At 41.9% G+C, this 15,105-nt stretch overlaps 1 long non-coding RNA gene across 4 annotated transcripts in view; it reads left to right on the top strand.

Moving 5' to 3' along the window:
* LOC136560351 (uncharacterized) overlaps nt 1-15,105 on the top strand; it is a 45,943-nt gene that overhangs the window by 25,368 nt on the left and 5,470 nt on the right. Inside the window, exon 4 of one of the 4 annotated variants that reach the window (XR_010784130.1) lies at nt 315-7,911. The exons of the other annotated variants lie outside the window; for them this stretch is intronic. This is a non-coding gene — a long non-coding RNA (uncharacterized lncRNA). Of the gene's footprint in view, nt 1-314; nt 7,912-15,105 lie in introns of those variants that run through there. 4 annotated transcript variants of the gene reach the window in all.

The raw sequence follows: 15,105 nt of genomic DNA, 5'->3' as shown, positions 1-15,105 counted from the left end.
CATGATGCACTGAAAATGTAGGATACCATCATGTGCACCTATACATACATACAAAGTGTAGTTGAGCATGTGTGTAAGTGTGTGTATGTATATTTCTAAACCTAAATACCTATATACATATTGCACTGTCATGAGGCACCATGGCTGCTTTTGGCCCTGCAGTCTGTGGCACTTCTGTGGATGTCCTGTCCAGTACCTGTAGCAGTCTCTCCGACTGTCCTGCTTGGAATTCCCACCCTAGTGATGATGAACTGCAGCACAAACACCCTCCCTGTCCAGGTGTCTGAATCTGGGGGTTTGTTTGCATGTTCCAGATGTTTGCTCTGCCAGATTTGACCACAGGAATGTGAGGCCAGTGGGCTGAGCCTCATGAAGCAGAGAAGAGAAGCAGTTAGCCTGGAGTTTGCATCTTCCATCATTTCCAAGGGCGAGGCAGAAAACTGGTTTCTCCCTGGGAGAAGTCAACCAAAGAGGAGCTGTGCCTTGAAGGAGGTGGGAATGTGTGAATGCCAATGGTCTTTGTCATTAAGCAGCCCTCTTCAAGCTGGCTGAGGAGCTGACAGGATCTGTCGATTCAATCTTGCCTTCAAAAGACAGGAACAAAATCACCACTGTAACTTTTTGGCAAAGCAAAATGTTTTGTTTGCTGGCAAGGGTTTAACTCACGTGCAGCCCTGCTGCCCTCCTAGGATGTCAAAGAAAGAGGCTTTGCAAGTCAAATGCTGCCTGCCTCGCCAGCCTGTCTTACCCCAGTGATGAAGTGCTCCAGCATCAGAAGTCACCTTCTGTGTTCAGCTGAGCTCAACTGGAGTCGTGCTCTCTGGCTGTGCTGTTAAGTGGCTCTGAAGATGTTACAGGTGCAGAGCTGTGCTGCTGTATTTCAAGTGATCATAAAAAATCACTGGATAAATTGAAAAAGTGTGACTTTTCATTGTAGCAAGCTTGGACTGGATAAGCAACTCCATCATTGTGCTAAGGCAGCAGATGCAGTCAGTGTTTGGAGGAAATGGTCATGACCTGATGATCCAAGAGATTCAGTGAGGGAAAAAAGATGCTGGAAGCTCTTTATGTCAGAGTAACACTGGTGGGACAGGCAAGGGAAGCAGAAGGACCAGACAGTGGGAGAGGATGGGAGAGGATGAACAGAAAGGTGCAATGCAAGCAGAAAACCCCTTTGCTGTGCTTCAGGCTTACTCTTGTGCTCAGAGATGTGGGATAAAAAGCAATAGCTTCAGGAAAAGCCCTTTCCTGAAGATCAGCAGAGCATGCCAGGAGGGTGCTGCAGCCATTGTCTCTGCAACCAAAGTGAGGAGCAAAGCCACAATCTGATGGGGTTGGGCTGCAGGGGTCAGATTCAAGATCTGGATAACCCTGAGAGTTGGGTCCGATGGGTCCCCAGAACCAGGGAAGGCCCTCAGGCCCTCTCCCCACATGGGGATTCACAACCAGCTGGGACAGGGTACCCTTGGATGCTGGGATGGACACTCCCCACAGAAGCATCACATCAAAGCTGGTCCTTAGCCAAGCAAACGTGGGTGGACTGTTCCTGGAGTGTTTGGGTCGGTGAACAGCTGGCCCTGGGAATGTGTGGGCTCTGGGACCCGAGCCGTGACCTGAGGAGGGCCCAGGGGGCCAGGATGCTGCCCAGGGACTTCACCCTGAGGAAGGGCAGCTGTGAATCTTGGCAAAAGCCAAGCTGGTCTTGCATAAATTCTCTGGTGGTTCAGGCTGGCCAGGTTAAACATGTCCCTTACCTTGGCTTTGTCACAACTCTGACAGAAGTCCCAGGTGTGGGTCAGAGCTGCCCCTGTACATGGCACTTGCTGGAGCAGGAAGGGTGTGCAGAGATGGAGCCTGCCTCTGTCAGGGCTTGGCCATCATGCTCCCACATAGGTGACTCACTGAGGAGCCCCTTGGGCAGCAGGTGGACACAGCCTTTGTTCCCTCTGAGCCGCTCCATACAGAGGCTGGGCAGGGCAGCCATGCTGGGGCCATGGCTGCTCCCTGGAAGGAGGAGAGATCAGAGAGGGGAAGAGTGTGGACTGGGAGAAGGTGATAAAACAGGTCCTCGAGGCAGGGGCTGAGGTTGATATGCTGCTGTTGTGAGCTGCATTACCTGACAGGACTTGCCCCATGCCAAGGGTAGGTCATCTTTCCTTTGACTCAAGAGGGTGTTGGGGGGTGTGTTTGCTAGGCCCAGAAACCAGTCGCTGCTGCACTGGGTCTTTACATGGTCAGTTTGGTATGTTCTGCTGCCCTCTGATCTGCAATTTCTATTTAATTGTTTACATGAACTCAGGCTCTCGCTGTCTTGGGGGAATTTCACCTATGTAAGCGCTGGGAAAATTTACCTTTATTCAAATCGTAGCACCTTTGACATAATTTTTCACTGTATTACTTTGTTTAGGTCCCTTTTAAAGAAGTTAATAAAGCTGGCAGCACAACTCCACTGACTCTCAGCAGAACATCTCTCTCATTCCTGAGGTCCCTTTCATAACCAGTTATATTAGCACCCTTCGTTAGCATCCTGCTTTTCTCTTCAGCATTACCACGCAATGTGCTTTCTTTTGTAGTACCTAAAGCTTGTGAGATAACTCAGTTTGCCTCCCAGTGGGGGAGAAGGTATCTGTAATCTGTGTTTCGTGTCTTGGGTCTCTTGAAAGGGCTAGAAATCCCAAATGAAGTAACTTGTGGGTTTTCTGTCTCAGAGAATTAGGATGTCTTTGCATTACTGAGCAGGCAAACAGTGAGCAGTGCTTGATCAATAAGAGGCATTGCCAGAGGTCTGCTATAGTCTGCCACTGCTGATGGTAAGTGTTGCTATAGGCTATGGAACTAGGAATATAAAATGTCAAATGACAGTAATAATTCATGCATCCTGGGACATATAAAACCAACAGCATGTCAATAGCTGTGGCATGCTCTGCAGAAAATATGCAGGATTTAGACGTTGCAGGAGTCTGTTTTATTTTAGACCACACTTTCCTTGGTGAAATATAGACTTTCCCTGTTTGTTAAAAGCATTTATTTTCAGTTTCATGTTGCTGCTTCTCTATTAACATTCTAAGAGCCACACAGCTCAAAAGGGGCCCTGAGATTCAAAAAGCAAAATATATGTATTTACTGAAGAAAAACACATAAAATATTTATAAAACAGAGGGTGCAATACTATTTGAGATTCATGGACCATTTCAGCATTCATAAAAGCAAATATGGTTCTAGTATTGGCTTCACCTGGAATCAGACTTTACTAGAGAGGTTACCCAGGAGGGACCTGCCTTAAAATGAAACTTATTACAATCATTAATTTTACATGGAAAATCATTACATTTTACATGGAAAGCAGAATGTCTTGTGAAATAAGTAAGAACTTCTCTAATATTCATCTTCTTTAAAAATACTTCAGGATAATTAATATTACTTTTCTTTTACGAAAAGATATGAAAAGGGTGAATTACTGCATCTGGGAGGGCACAGCAGGCATAAGAAGAAAGATTGTGTGTATCTGATACTTGTTTTCCCCTGTGCCTCTGCTGCTTGGGAACCTAAAAGTGAAGGGTGCTGTTTTACTGGCTAAGGCTCCCACAAAAATTCTTCAGATGAAACTTTAATGAGAGAAGGGTAAAAATATATTTGAGCAGCCCCATTCTTATGCTTTCAGCTGTTTGCTCCTGAGCACCTCAGCTGTGGGTTGTCAGGCCTCAATTTCTGTACATTTGCTTGAAAGTAGAAGGGCAAGACAGAAAAGTTGTGTGTCCTTCATGATTACATGAATATAGCGCTTAATGTACAGGTAATACTTCTAAAAGAATGTAAAATATTAACTGAGAAAAGAAAGAAGGAAACGCATCACAAAGAAATCCACTACACATTATTTAAATCTCCCCCTGTGAGAGGCTGAGGATTCAAACACATACGAGTTGTCTGCTCTTCCATGTGGCAGCAGCCCCTCTGCTTCAGAGTTGCACAGTCCTGGCACTCAGTTGTCTGCTTGAGAATTTTTTTAAAAGTTATATATTAAAAAAAAATGTCTTAAATATAATTTCCATTCTTTGAAGACCATAACGTGATTTTGGGGCAGTGGACTGTACCCATATAGACAGGCACTAATAGATATTTTGGCACATCTTGCTGAAGCTAGCTTGATATGGAGATGATTGAAATAAATAATAAGCAAAATTAATCCTGCTAACTGTCTGAGACCTAAGAAAAGGGATGTCTTTGTTCTGACGAGAACATCTTGGCTCGTTCTGCTCCTTTGGCTTGGTTTGGGGAGGATGTATTTAACAGTCCTCCCATGATACTTGGCAAATATAAAGCTGTCACATTGGATCCTGCTTCTCTTTGTATTAAAAGAATGTCTATGGTGTTTATGTTATGGGAAAAAAGCACTATTTCTACTTATTGTATTTTCATTGTCTCTTTTCTTATGACTGTACTGTTTGCCAGCAGCCAAGGGGCCACTTTGATGCTTGCTTTGATACCATGGTTTATTGTGTTGCACAGTTGAGCCTATGGTTTTCCTTTCAAATCAGAGTTGGCATACTGGGTGAAAAAAAACCAAACCAAAAATAAAGCTTTTCTCTAATTATGGTTATCTCATAAAGTCTGCATTTGTTACAGCTGCTGGGGTGTTGGAAATCAGTGTTTGTAAATACCTATATATTCTGATTTGTTTTCAGCCTCAGAGATGTTTTTGTCTGTCTGTGTTCCTCACCCCTGGCCATTCATGCAAGCAGCCTTCCCTACCTGCACGCCGAGCTGCACTGCCTCGGGAAGATACCAGCCTGTTACCCAGCTTATCTGCATGGTACCAACTTCACCTTGTTCCCTCTTCTCACTCTGAGGGATTAGCATCCAAAGAAAACCAAATTAGTCTGGTATCAATTCAGCCAGGAAAGCGAGTAGCCCAAGCGACCAGAACGCTCCTGCTGGCAGGACTGAGTGCAGAAGGAGGCTGGCAGGGTGTGCTCTTTGTGTGCTGCCCAGCTCCACCACGTTCTCTCAGAGGCCCATGGGGACACCCTGGGTCCTGCTGTGGGGAACCAGACTCTCCTGTGCCCACAGGAAGCCTCACTTGCTGGCTCCATGCTCCATGTGGCAGTGCCAGTTAGGATGTGTATAATGCCTGCTTGGATGTGTCTGTTGCTTTTCTCCATGTGTCTTGTGGTCATCTGAGAACTGATGAGGAACCATTCTGTTTCCATTTTGCTGATGGAAAAGGAGAGCCTTTGAGAGGCTGAGTGATTTGTCCAGGATCATGCAGCAAATCAATGGGAGAAAAGGGGATCAGGCCATTCTACACAGGAGTGCCTTTAACTGTCCCATGGGCTTTCTAGGGAAAGGCATGCAGGTCCCCAAAGAGGCCTCTTCCAGCAGTGTTCCTCCATTATTTCTGTCAGATTATTGCTGTGAACAGTGGAGAAATGCAAAACGTATTATTCATTTCTCCTACTCCTAAAATCAATAGCTATCAAAATACAAATACAATTTAAATCAAAAGGCACTTATTGAGTGCAGATCCTACTAATTAGGTATGATTTCCCAACACTTTCTTAAATTATTTATCCAAGGGATGGGTGAAAGGCGCTTTATATGTCCCAGAGTGAACATTATAAACCTCTTGTCATGATACAGAAAATGTGAAATGTAGTGCAATGCAGTATGAGTTGTAACCTTGATGAACTAATGTAATATCAATAGACATCAATCTGTGCAAAAAAATAAATCTGTCTCATCATAACATCTAACAAGATATGTCAAAAGTCAATAACCTTGTGAAATGGACACGTATCAGTGAAGGTTACAGACTTTGCTGCTAGGAATCAATTAAAAAAGTAATACCCACTTGCAATGGAAATTACTACACCATCACCAAAAAGGAGGTTTACATCATGCATGGACATTTGTCATAAGGGCAGCTCCCTTTAGGCTGGCTGTTGGCTCTGTAAGCAATTCCACTGCCATAGATGGCTTTTTAGGTTTTTTTTCTCTTATGCTGCTATTGCTTAGTTTAGCCCCATAATCAACATGCAAAAAATATTTATGCCATATCCAGTTAAATATATTTTTAAAACCCATACAGAAAAGAGCCAATGGTTTTGAAGATTTTTGTGTAAAAATTAGAAAGCAGCTCTCCTGTTAAATGAAAGATTTACAATTTTCAGACAATAATGTAGATCAACGTTCTTCAATTTTTAATTATAAGGATTTTTCTCAAGCTTCTTTGGATCTTAATTTTCAAACTTATACTTCCCATCCATACAGCAGATCTTAAGGCTCCACCACACCAACCATGTGTCAAGTGAAATTCTTGATCCCATCATATAGATGTGATACCCACTCACCAAAGGCTTTCAAATCAATGATTTAAAAGAAGAGTATGAAATATTATATATGTTTTCTCCTCAATTTTTGAAACCAATTGATAAAATATTCACTTTTTAGGCATTTTACTTTGCCAATGTAATCTGATAATAACTTCAGGGCAAGTGTAACTTTGAGGCCAAAACTAAGGATTTGAATGGGAAGGGAGGTCCTATGGCTTCAGAGACAGCAGTATGTGAGGGGCTGAAGTAAAACTATCAGAGTAATTCAGAGCTTAAATTTATATCTTGGTGCTTTCTTGTGTAGCCTTAATGGTGACCAGCCCCCAGGAAAGCCATCAGGAGCCTGAGCAAAAAGCTGCAGTGGTCCAAAGTGCCTGTGTGGTTCAGCTGCTGCAGGCAGCCCGCGATCACTCGGCAGCACTTCAGTGCAATTGTGCAACCTGGGATTCAAGGCAGAGCCATAACTCAGAATTTCATGGCATTTTAAAGCACAAGTCAGAATTTTAATGGTATTTCAACCTTCCTTATTAGTTGGACAATAAGTGTCTTTCAGCCAGTGTTCTGCAAATTCCTTCCTGGTGGTCTGCAAAAGACACAGCTTGAAAGTCAGAGCAGTGGAAGTGAATGCGGGGTGTGTGGAAATGGATCTTGAATTGATGGGAGGAATAAGGGGTTCTGAAAAAGCACTGCAATAAGATGGTATGGGATAATAAGGGTAGTAGCAAAAAGTTTAAAAAAGCATGCCATGATTAAATTGGATATATAGGATAAATTCAACTTCAGTTATTCAGCTATCCTGCTTGTATTTTTGTTGGTTTTAATTAATGAAAGTTTGTCTGGCAGGTATGAAAGTAAAGTTCAATCTCAGAATGTTTGAATTAGAACTCCCAGCTCCATCAAGTGAAACAGGCAATGCTACATTTAATGTTTTGCATTTTCTCATTCTGTTTAAATGTGAATGAGTATCTGGAAGGAATATCCAACATTGCAAATACTGTTTAGTGATATATTCTTCTTATCTTCTTTTCTTCGGTCTAATGCCTTTCATACATGCTTAAAAACTGTGTGATTGTATCTCTGATTGTGTATTAGTGACTGCAAAGGTTACCTAAATTGAGACAATGGACTAATTTTATTTCAAATGCAGGGTAGAAGCACATCTGTTTCAAACAGATTTTTGAAATGCCTTTTGTGAGTTCAAATCACATACAGTAATGACCACTTAAGTGAGCTCCTACACACACAACAAGTCATTTGCAACAGTGCTAACAAATGTATTTATAAAATGTCACTTGCATTTTGGTGTTCTGAAATAGGCTCATCCTCTCCATTGCCCTGGAAAATTCAGCCCTCTGTTATGTAGAGGATACTAAAGAAAAGCATGTGTTCTACCTCATGGAGGATGTGTTAGCTACTGTATAACTGTACTTGATAGATATTTTGTATTTTGCTTGGGTCTCCCTTTGAGAGAGGCATAAAATTTTTTTGAGTTGTAACTAACACTGTTTTCTAGCCATGAATTGTTATAATTATATAAGATTATGAATATAATTGAGGTAATAAAACCAAAGCAAACAGTCTAGATTATATCTCTGGATTGTATTCATAGGTCAGAAGTGTGGTTTTGCTGAATATCACATTGATTTCAGAAGAGTATAGTTTGGAAATGATCACATCATCTGAGGGGCTATACCTTACCTATGAACCTACATCAAATAGCTCACTTAGCCTTTTTCCACAGATGTCCTTTCCAAAGATAAAGGTGTGTACAGCCTGCAGGTATCTACAGTGGGCAAACTGAAAGTAAACAAATAGAAATGTGTTCATTCAACAAATTTCTACTGTAAATGATTTTGCCTTAAACTGTGGAAGGATCAAAGAAAAGCTTTGCAGAACAGCTTTTCCATCATGGAGCTGGATTGCAGCAGTGCTGCCTGCCTCTGCTGAGATGCAATCTGTCCTGCACTTGTCCTGTGAAGCAGGAAAGTGCTATTATATTTAATTTTCAGAGAGAGAGCTAAGACATGGACAGAAACCATGGGACTTGTCTGCACACCTAAGGGAACTCTGCAGAAGCTGAGGAGCTGAAGAAAGCTGTGTGGAGGCCACGGCTAATAACCTAAACCATTAGATCATTCTCACAAAATCTATGTTGCCAAATCTGTTGCCACTGAAATCTGAAATCAAACATTAGCAGCCAAGAACATCATGCTAATTAATTGCCTCAGGAGGACACAATTTCCAAGATCTAATGAAAGATGGAATCCAGCTTCCATATGTCCCATTTGATAGCCCAAGAAAACACGGACACATTTTTCAAAGAAACAGTGACAAATGTCCAAGTACTTGTCTCTCAGCTGAATAAAACTAATCACCAGGTCCAGGGATAGAAATGGCTGCTCATCAGCACCTAGCCTGAAAAGCCAGCCCAGGATGTTGCTGACAAACTATTTTCCTTCAGAATGTTGAAGGCAGCTTCAGAAGGTGACAGCTGAGCACCAGAGCACCTCTGTTCTGCCCACAGAGCAGCATTACTCCTGCCTTGCATGCAGCTGCCTTGTCATGGTGCTGGTTTATTTTAAAAAATAATAATTAGGGACAAAAAAAGTTAGCATGTCACATTCTTGACGAAATAGTGAGGAGAAGGCAGAGGTATCAGTACTCACAGATATGTGCCAGGGCTGCCTTGCACTGCTATAAACTTGTCCTTGCTTGAACTTGACATTCCTTTGGATGGGATGTTTGTGCCAGAGTGGCAGTGGTGCACAGCCCAAGGGAAACAGTGAGGGCTGGAGAGCCTCTGCCCTCCCAGAGAGGCAGGCCTGCCTGGCTGTGGAAGCAGAGCCCCACTGGGATTGTCCTAGCTCTGCGTGGCTCTGAGGCATACAGAATCGTTCAGCCGGCTTAAAGACATAATGTTTCTTTTAAATATTTATTGTTTGAAGGATCCTGACATGCATGAGAAGGTCTGTACTATGTAAAGACCACATGCTGTTGTGGCTGCACTCACAGTCTGCCACGTTTCAGGGGATGCAGGAGTCATCTCTGTGCACCCTGCTCCCACTCCTGCTTTGCTGGTGTGAGGTGTTTCACACAATTCCCAGGTTTGTTTGGATAGAGTTGAATGATCAGCTTGTTGTAGCAGACCTGACCATGAGGCATGAACATCTTTTGCTTGCCACAGCAACAGCCCCAGCCTGAGTGCCATGCTCAGAGGATGGTCGGGAATGTCTTGGTGCCCAGCGAGCAGCCTGGGAGGCCCAGTGCAAACAGGGAAGGGGCACAGTTATAGAGCAGGGCTGTGACAGGCCTTGGTGTCTAATCCAGGGTTTCTGAGTGACCCCTTATCCACACCAACAACATTAGTATTTTCTAAGGGGTCAATTCTTGGAAGCATACAACATTTTCACTTTCCTCTTTCACCTTTTACATATAATTCATGTGAAACTTCTAATCTAAAAAGAGTATCTTGACACCCTGTTTAGTAAAAATGGTTATGAGGAAAGCAGGGACAAATTGCACAGCAAATTTTCACTCTAAATATTGAAGAAAATATATTTTATTCTGTCTATCCTGAGGAGATTAAAGAAAAAAAATAAGAAGGTCAAGGTAAGTAATTGTAGCACACCATCTATTGTGTATTTCCTCAAGATTACTCTGGTTGTACAGAATAATGGCATTGCTGAACTTCAGTAACTTCCACCACACAAAGGCACAGCATTTTGACAGGACTCAGTAAATCATTTAAAATCATAAGGGCCATTATGCAGACTGTGTGATAAAGTTAGAGACAGGGTATTTTTCTGCAATTGGTCTTCAATTTCCCTCTAGATTTTAGGTGACATAAAGCTCAAAAGGAGCTCCTAGTGCTACTCTCCCAGAGATGAGATCAACACTTATGAGGACATGTTTTGATGACACAGCTCAGAAAATTGAAGGGATTATTATTATGGAAGGACCAAGGTGATAAGTACTGTGTTATATATGAATAACTGTCAGTCAGACAAGCCAAGAAAGGTCATAATCCATTATATTAATGTCATAAATGTTATCATAAACTGACATCAGGATGGTAAACTGGGACTCTTGCACTTTTTAAAGTGCTGCTGTTCTTAAATGACACTGTCCTGGAAAGACATGTTGATATTAATTTTTCTCTCAAAATAAAAGACTTTAAAGATTTCAGCAAAACAGAAGTAGTATTTTACATATTTGTTTGGGGTGTTTAAACTTTTTTTTAAAAGAAACTGACTGAATTATCACAACAGTATCCAAGATACCATGAACAGATGGGAGAGGAGAGACCCAATCATTTCTGAATGTTTACTGTCCCCCTTTGCTTAATCTGAACTGTAACTTTCACACTTCACTAAGACACCTTCTGGGGGCCACTCTAGCTGAGGATAGGAGAAGCAGAAAGGCAGAGGTGGAAGCTCCTGGCCTGGCTGCTGACTGCCCCAAGTCAGAACTGCACCTTTCTGTAATTCACTCCCTTGACATTAGTATTTTTTCCATATCAGATATGAACTGTGATGATACTCAGGAATGTATGACAGTGAAAAAGACAATTTTATGTCTTTTGTGTTGCTGAGCATTTTGATGCCCACAGAGAGCAGGCAGCTAAGTGGATGTTACCAGTGCATGCCTCCTCTGCCATCCTCCTTACCCTGGGCTCCCAGAGGAGGATCCCCAGGGGGGGATTCAAATGAGACTTTGTTCTTGCCAGCACCACAGAGTGCTCCATCCATTGCTGACCAGTTACTAGCCAGCAGTAAATTACTGTCACTTCTGTAAAGCTGCTCCCAGCACAGGCTCCCAGGTGAGAGTAAGGGAGGTGAACTCTGAGCCCATGCAAAACCAAATCCTTGTGTCCACACTCAGTAACCTTGCAAATTCTACAAACAAACTGTGTAATGCTGAAATGTGGGTGCATCAGGGGTGAAACAACTGGACCAGTCATTTCCAGCTTTGGGGAGAACGCCATGGTAAACTCCAGAAATGCAAGAGGAATTTAAGGTGAGTTTTCACATCCCACACAGAAGTCAAAAGAGAAAAGCAGGGTAAGTACTTCTGGAAGGTGCCATGCTGTATTTACTGACCACATCAGATCAGAGCCATGGTTTTCTGTCAGAAGTTAGAATGCAAGATGTCCAGCAGCCTCCTGCAGATGTATGGCTGTGGTGCCACTGTCGTGGGCAGGAGGCAGCCCTGGTGAGTCACTGCAGCACTTCCTGCAGATGTATGGCTGTCTGCAGTAGGCATCCACTGGTGGAGTGTGCCTTGCAAAAATCACCCATCTAGTCTAGCTTGTACAATCCACAAATAAGCCATGTTTGTACCATGCAGCTAAAATGTTCAGGGTGAAACCAATGTGGGCTAACTTGAATTGTATAAATAACTGCAAATGATTACTTCAAATGAGAGCATAATGTCTGGAACCATAGGCAGGAAAATACATTTACAGACTATCAAATTATCTTGGGATAATAGTGCAATGCTTTTCACTGCTGTACTTTGTGTTCTTGTAGCTGAGCAAAGAATACTACTGCTGAAAAAGGCTCTGAATGTCAAAGAGAAGAGATTTCATAAGTAGAGTGCTTCCACATAAGAGACTGCCATTTCTGTTATTTTAGGGGAACATTAGAAAACCCCCAGCAAACAAAAAAAGTTATTTTTTATGACTTGGAACTACACAGAATAACATCTGATGATAAACAAACCTTTAGAAAATTTGTCTATTTTATAATATAACCTGCAAAGTGCTTCCTTGTTCATATGAGGTTACTTATCCCTGTGATTGCAACAAAATGCTTTTGATCAAAAGTGTTTTCAGAACTGGCACAACCAAATCAAGTAGCTAAGCTGCTATATCAGTTTACATGCACAAGTGCTGTTTGAGTATAGAATTTTTGGAGCACATTTTTAGAGAAAACAGAGTGCCCTTTGAAATCTTGGAACTAAAGCTGTATAAATGCCCTAATGCTGTTTATGATGTCTGTGGAAATACATGACACTCAAAGTGCTCTTAGGATGCTCCAAAGTATATCAAAGAGCATTAACCTCAGCACAGCTGGGAATGTCCCCAGCCTCACTTATGAATGCATGTTTCTTATATCCTGTATATTAACTATAGCTACATACAAGGCCACACTTAATATAGCCTTGCTCATTGAGAATAATCCACATAGTAAGCCTGTTAGGTAAGGTTTAGCATCTACATTTTTCTGCTCACATCTGCTTGCCTGACAGATATAATCTGCCTGGATGTCACAGTTTACATCCTATTTTCATTGGACGATAATGAAACTTGATCAGTGTCTTCATTCCTTCTCTGTCGCTCCAAGAAATATTTCTGCTTGTCAGCTCCCCCTTACCAGGACTCTCTGGAGTGACCCTTAGCCAGGTCCTTTATTAAAGGGTAGTGCATGCAAGGCTTGAAGGCAACTGTGCCATTTATCATTGTGCAAACTGCTTGCAGAAAGTGCTACTTACAAGACAGTAGGGAAATAAAAAGTGATATAGAAATTTCCTAACCTGAATTTTCTCTACTTCCTTTTCTCTCACAAAGGTCTGGCATATCACTATTTTAGTAGCAATAAGTCAGTATTTGCTTTCTGAAGACTTATGTTTCTGCTGAAGTCTTATGAAACTGAACTGTAGGCACCTCAGTAATTTTAGAACAGCTTAGTCTGAGAGGTAAATTAAAATTAGGGAAAATTAGACCATTTTTAATGAGATGGTTATTACACTGAATAATGATGATTATTGCTTCTGCTTAATAAAACTGTCAGCCAGTGCAAAATATATATTAAGGGAAATTACATTACATTCTATTTCTATCAAGTCAGAAATTTGGTGTGTTGCTATCCCAAAAACCATGGAAATAATGAAATGTTAGACAGGGCTTCCTTTTCCAAATAGGATCAAACATGGAGCTTTCAGAAACAGCCCTTTAAAGCCCTGATGTAAAGCCTATTAAATCTAATGTTTGTGAAGATTTCTGCTGACTTCTGTGCCACGCAGATCAGGACTTGACTGAAATGAGCAGTGTTTCCCCTGTTGTCTCTACTAAATACCTAGACAACACCACATGGTGAATGCACACTGAGCTCAATGCTTGTTGGCACACCTGCTTTTCCCTTCTGATTTACCTGGCAAATTAGGAGATGGACTGCATAGGGTGAGACACACTGTTATTCCCAAAGTGAAAACAAAGAGGACTATTACCTATTATCTGTTATAATAGATGTAAAAATTAAATCCTGCTGTGGAAACCTTGGTGTGGAAGTTCCAGACACTTAGAGGTGAGGCACCTCCCCAGAAGCCTGTCCAGAGACATAAATGACCAGGAAATTTGAGTGCTCAGCATTTTTTTGTTTAAATGTAGGCCCACTATCAAAGCCTGCCTTCAGCAAGAGCAAGAGCTGCTGTCCTGAGGAATGAGAGCTGGGGTGGCTCTCTCCTCTGTGCTGGGAGTCTACAGGACAGTAAACTGCCAAATGGACAAAGAAGGGAGGTGGGAAGTGAAGAGTGCATTCCTACTACCAGCCCTTCTCTGTGTAGGGTTCAATCTAAAAGGATATGTTTTTGTGGAATAATTTTATATAAATTAAGCCACAGTTTTCTTACAGAAAGGTGTTTATTGCAGCTGCAGTAAATTTTACAGATTCTGAGAGAGATCAAATAAGCAGCAAAAACTGCATGACTCAATTCATGCCTATACCAACTGAACCGGTGAACCAGGGCACAGGGGTGAGCAAGTCTTTCTATGGTGCATGTTAAAAACTGGACAAACAGAGATTTACCATATAATTTTATTTTTTGAGAGCACTATTCCTCATACAAAGAGCAATGTATTATCTTAAATGAAGATAACATGATTAGTAAGTCACAGCACATGTGTTTCTCAGGTTTTCATACTTTGAAACGTTTTCAAATCAACAAGATTTCTCATTTTATGAAGCCCATTTTGTAAAGTTCCATAAAACAGGTTCAACAGTCACAATTTCATTAGCATGATATTGTTGCCATGGTAATGTGGTACCAATTCAATGGATGGGCTTTTCATCCTGGGCTTATAGAATTGCTCTTCCTGTCAAAAATACATCTATATGGAAACAGCAAACAGACCTTACCACTGGAGTACGAGCACAAAATATCACATGCTAATTTGGCTAGGAATGCATCATATTACTGGCAGCAGACCCAGAAATCATCAGAAACATAGTAGAAGTTGCTAAGCACCATACACAATAGCAAAGTCACACTTCAAAATTAGGAAAGTTACACACATTCATTGATGCAGTATCTGAATGTATTATTGCAAAAGCCCTTGGTTCTACTGTGTTCATTCTCTGAAACCCTGTTAGGAGGGCACAGTGCAACTGGGAATATTGGAGGAAACAAAAGCAGTAACACACTAAAGAATAAAATGTGAGCTAAAGGTGTGTTGGTCCTTCTCCCATCTGGGTGTTCTGCAGCATGTTCTGGGCTAATTGCTGCCAAATGCAACACAACACCTTGTTTCTCTGGTCTGTAAAACTGGGATAATGCCCCCTCTGCCCCTGGGCAGTGTACCTGGTGTATACCAGATAGTGAGTGATGGCTGGTATTGCTAAACACTCTCATTAAGTAAAGTAGAAACGCTTTTAACAGCTCCGGGAACATGCACTGCACAGATCTACAATTTGAGAAATATCACTGGGAGGACCTGGACCCACCCAGGGAAATGCAGAAGAGATGACAGACTGAGCAGGTAACAGTACATATGAGCTTA

This window comes from Molothrus aeneus, chromosome 9, assembly GCF_037042795.1.
Source record: "Molothrus aeneus isolate 106 chromosome 9, BPBGC_Maene_1.0, whole genome shotgun sequence".
Taxonomy (NCBI): Eukaryota; Metazoa; Chordata; class Aves; order Passeriformes; family Icteridae; genus Molothrus; species Molothrus aeneus.
This window is presented reverse-complemented; position numbering and strand designations above follow the sequence as displayed.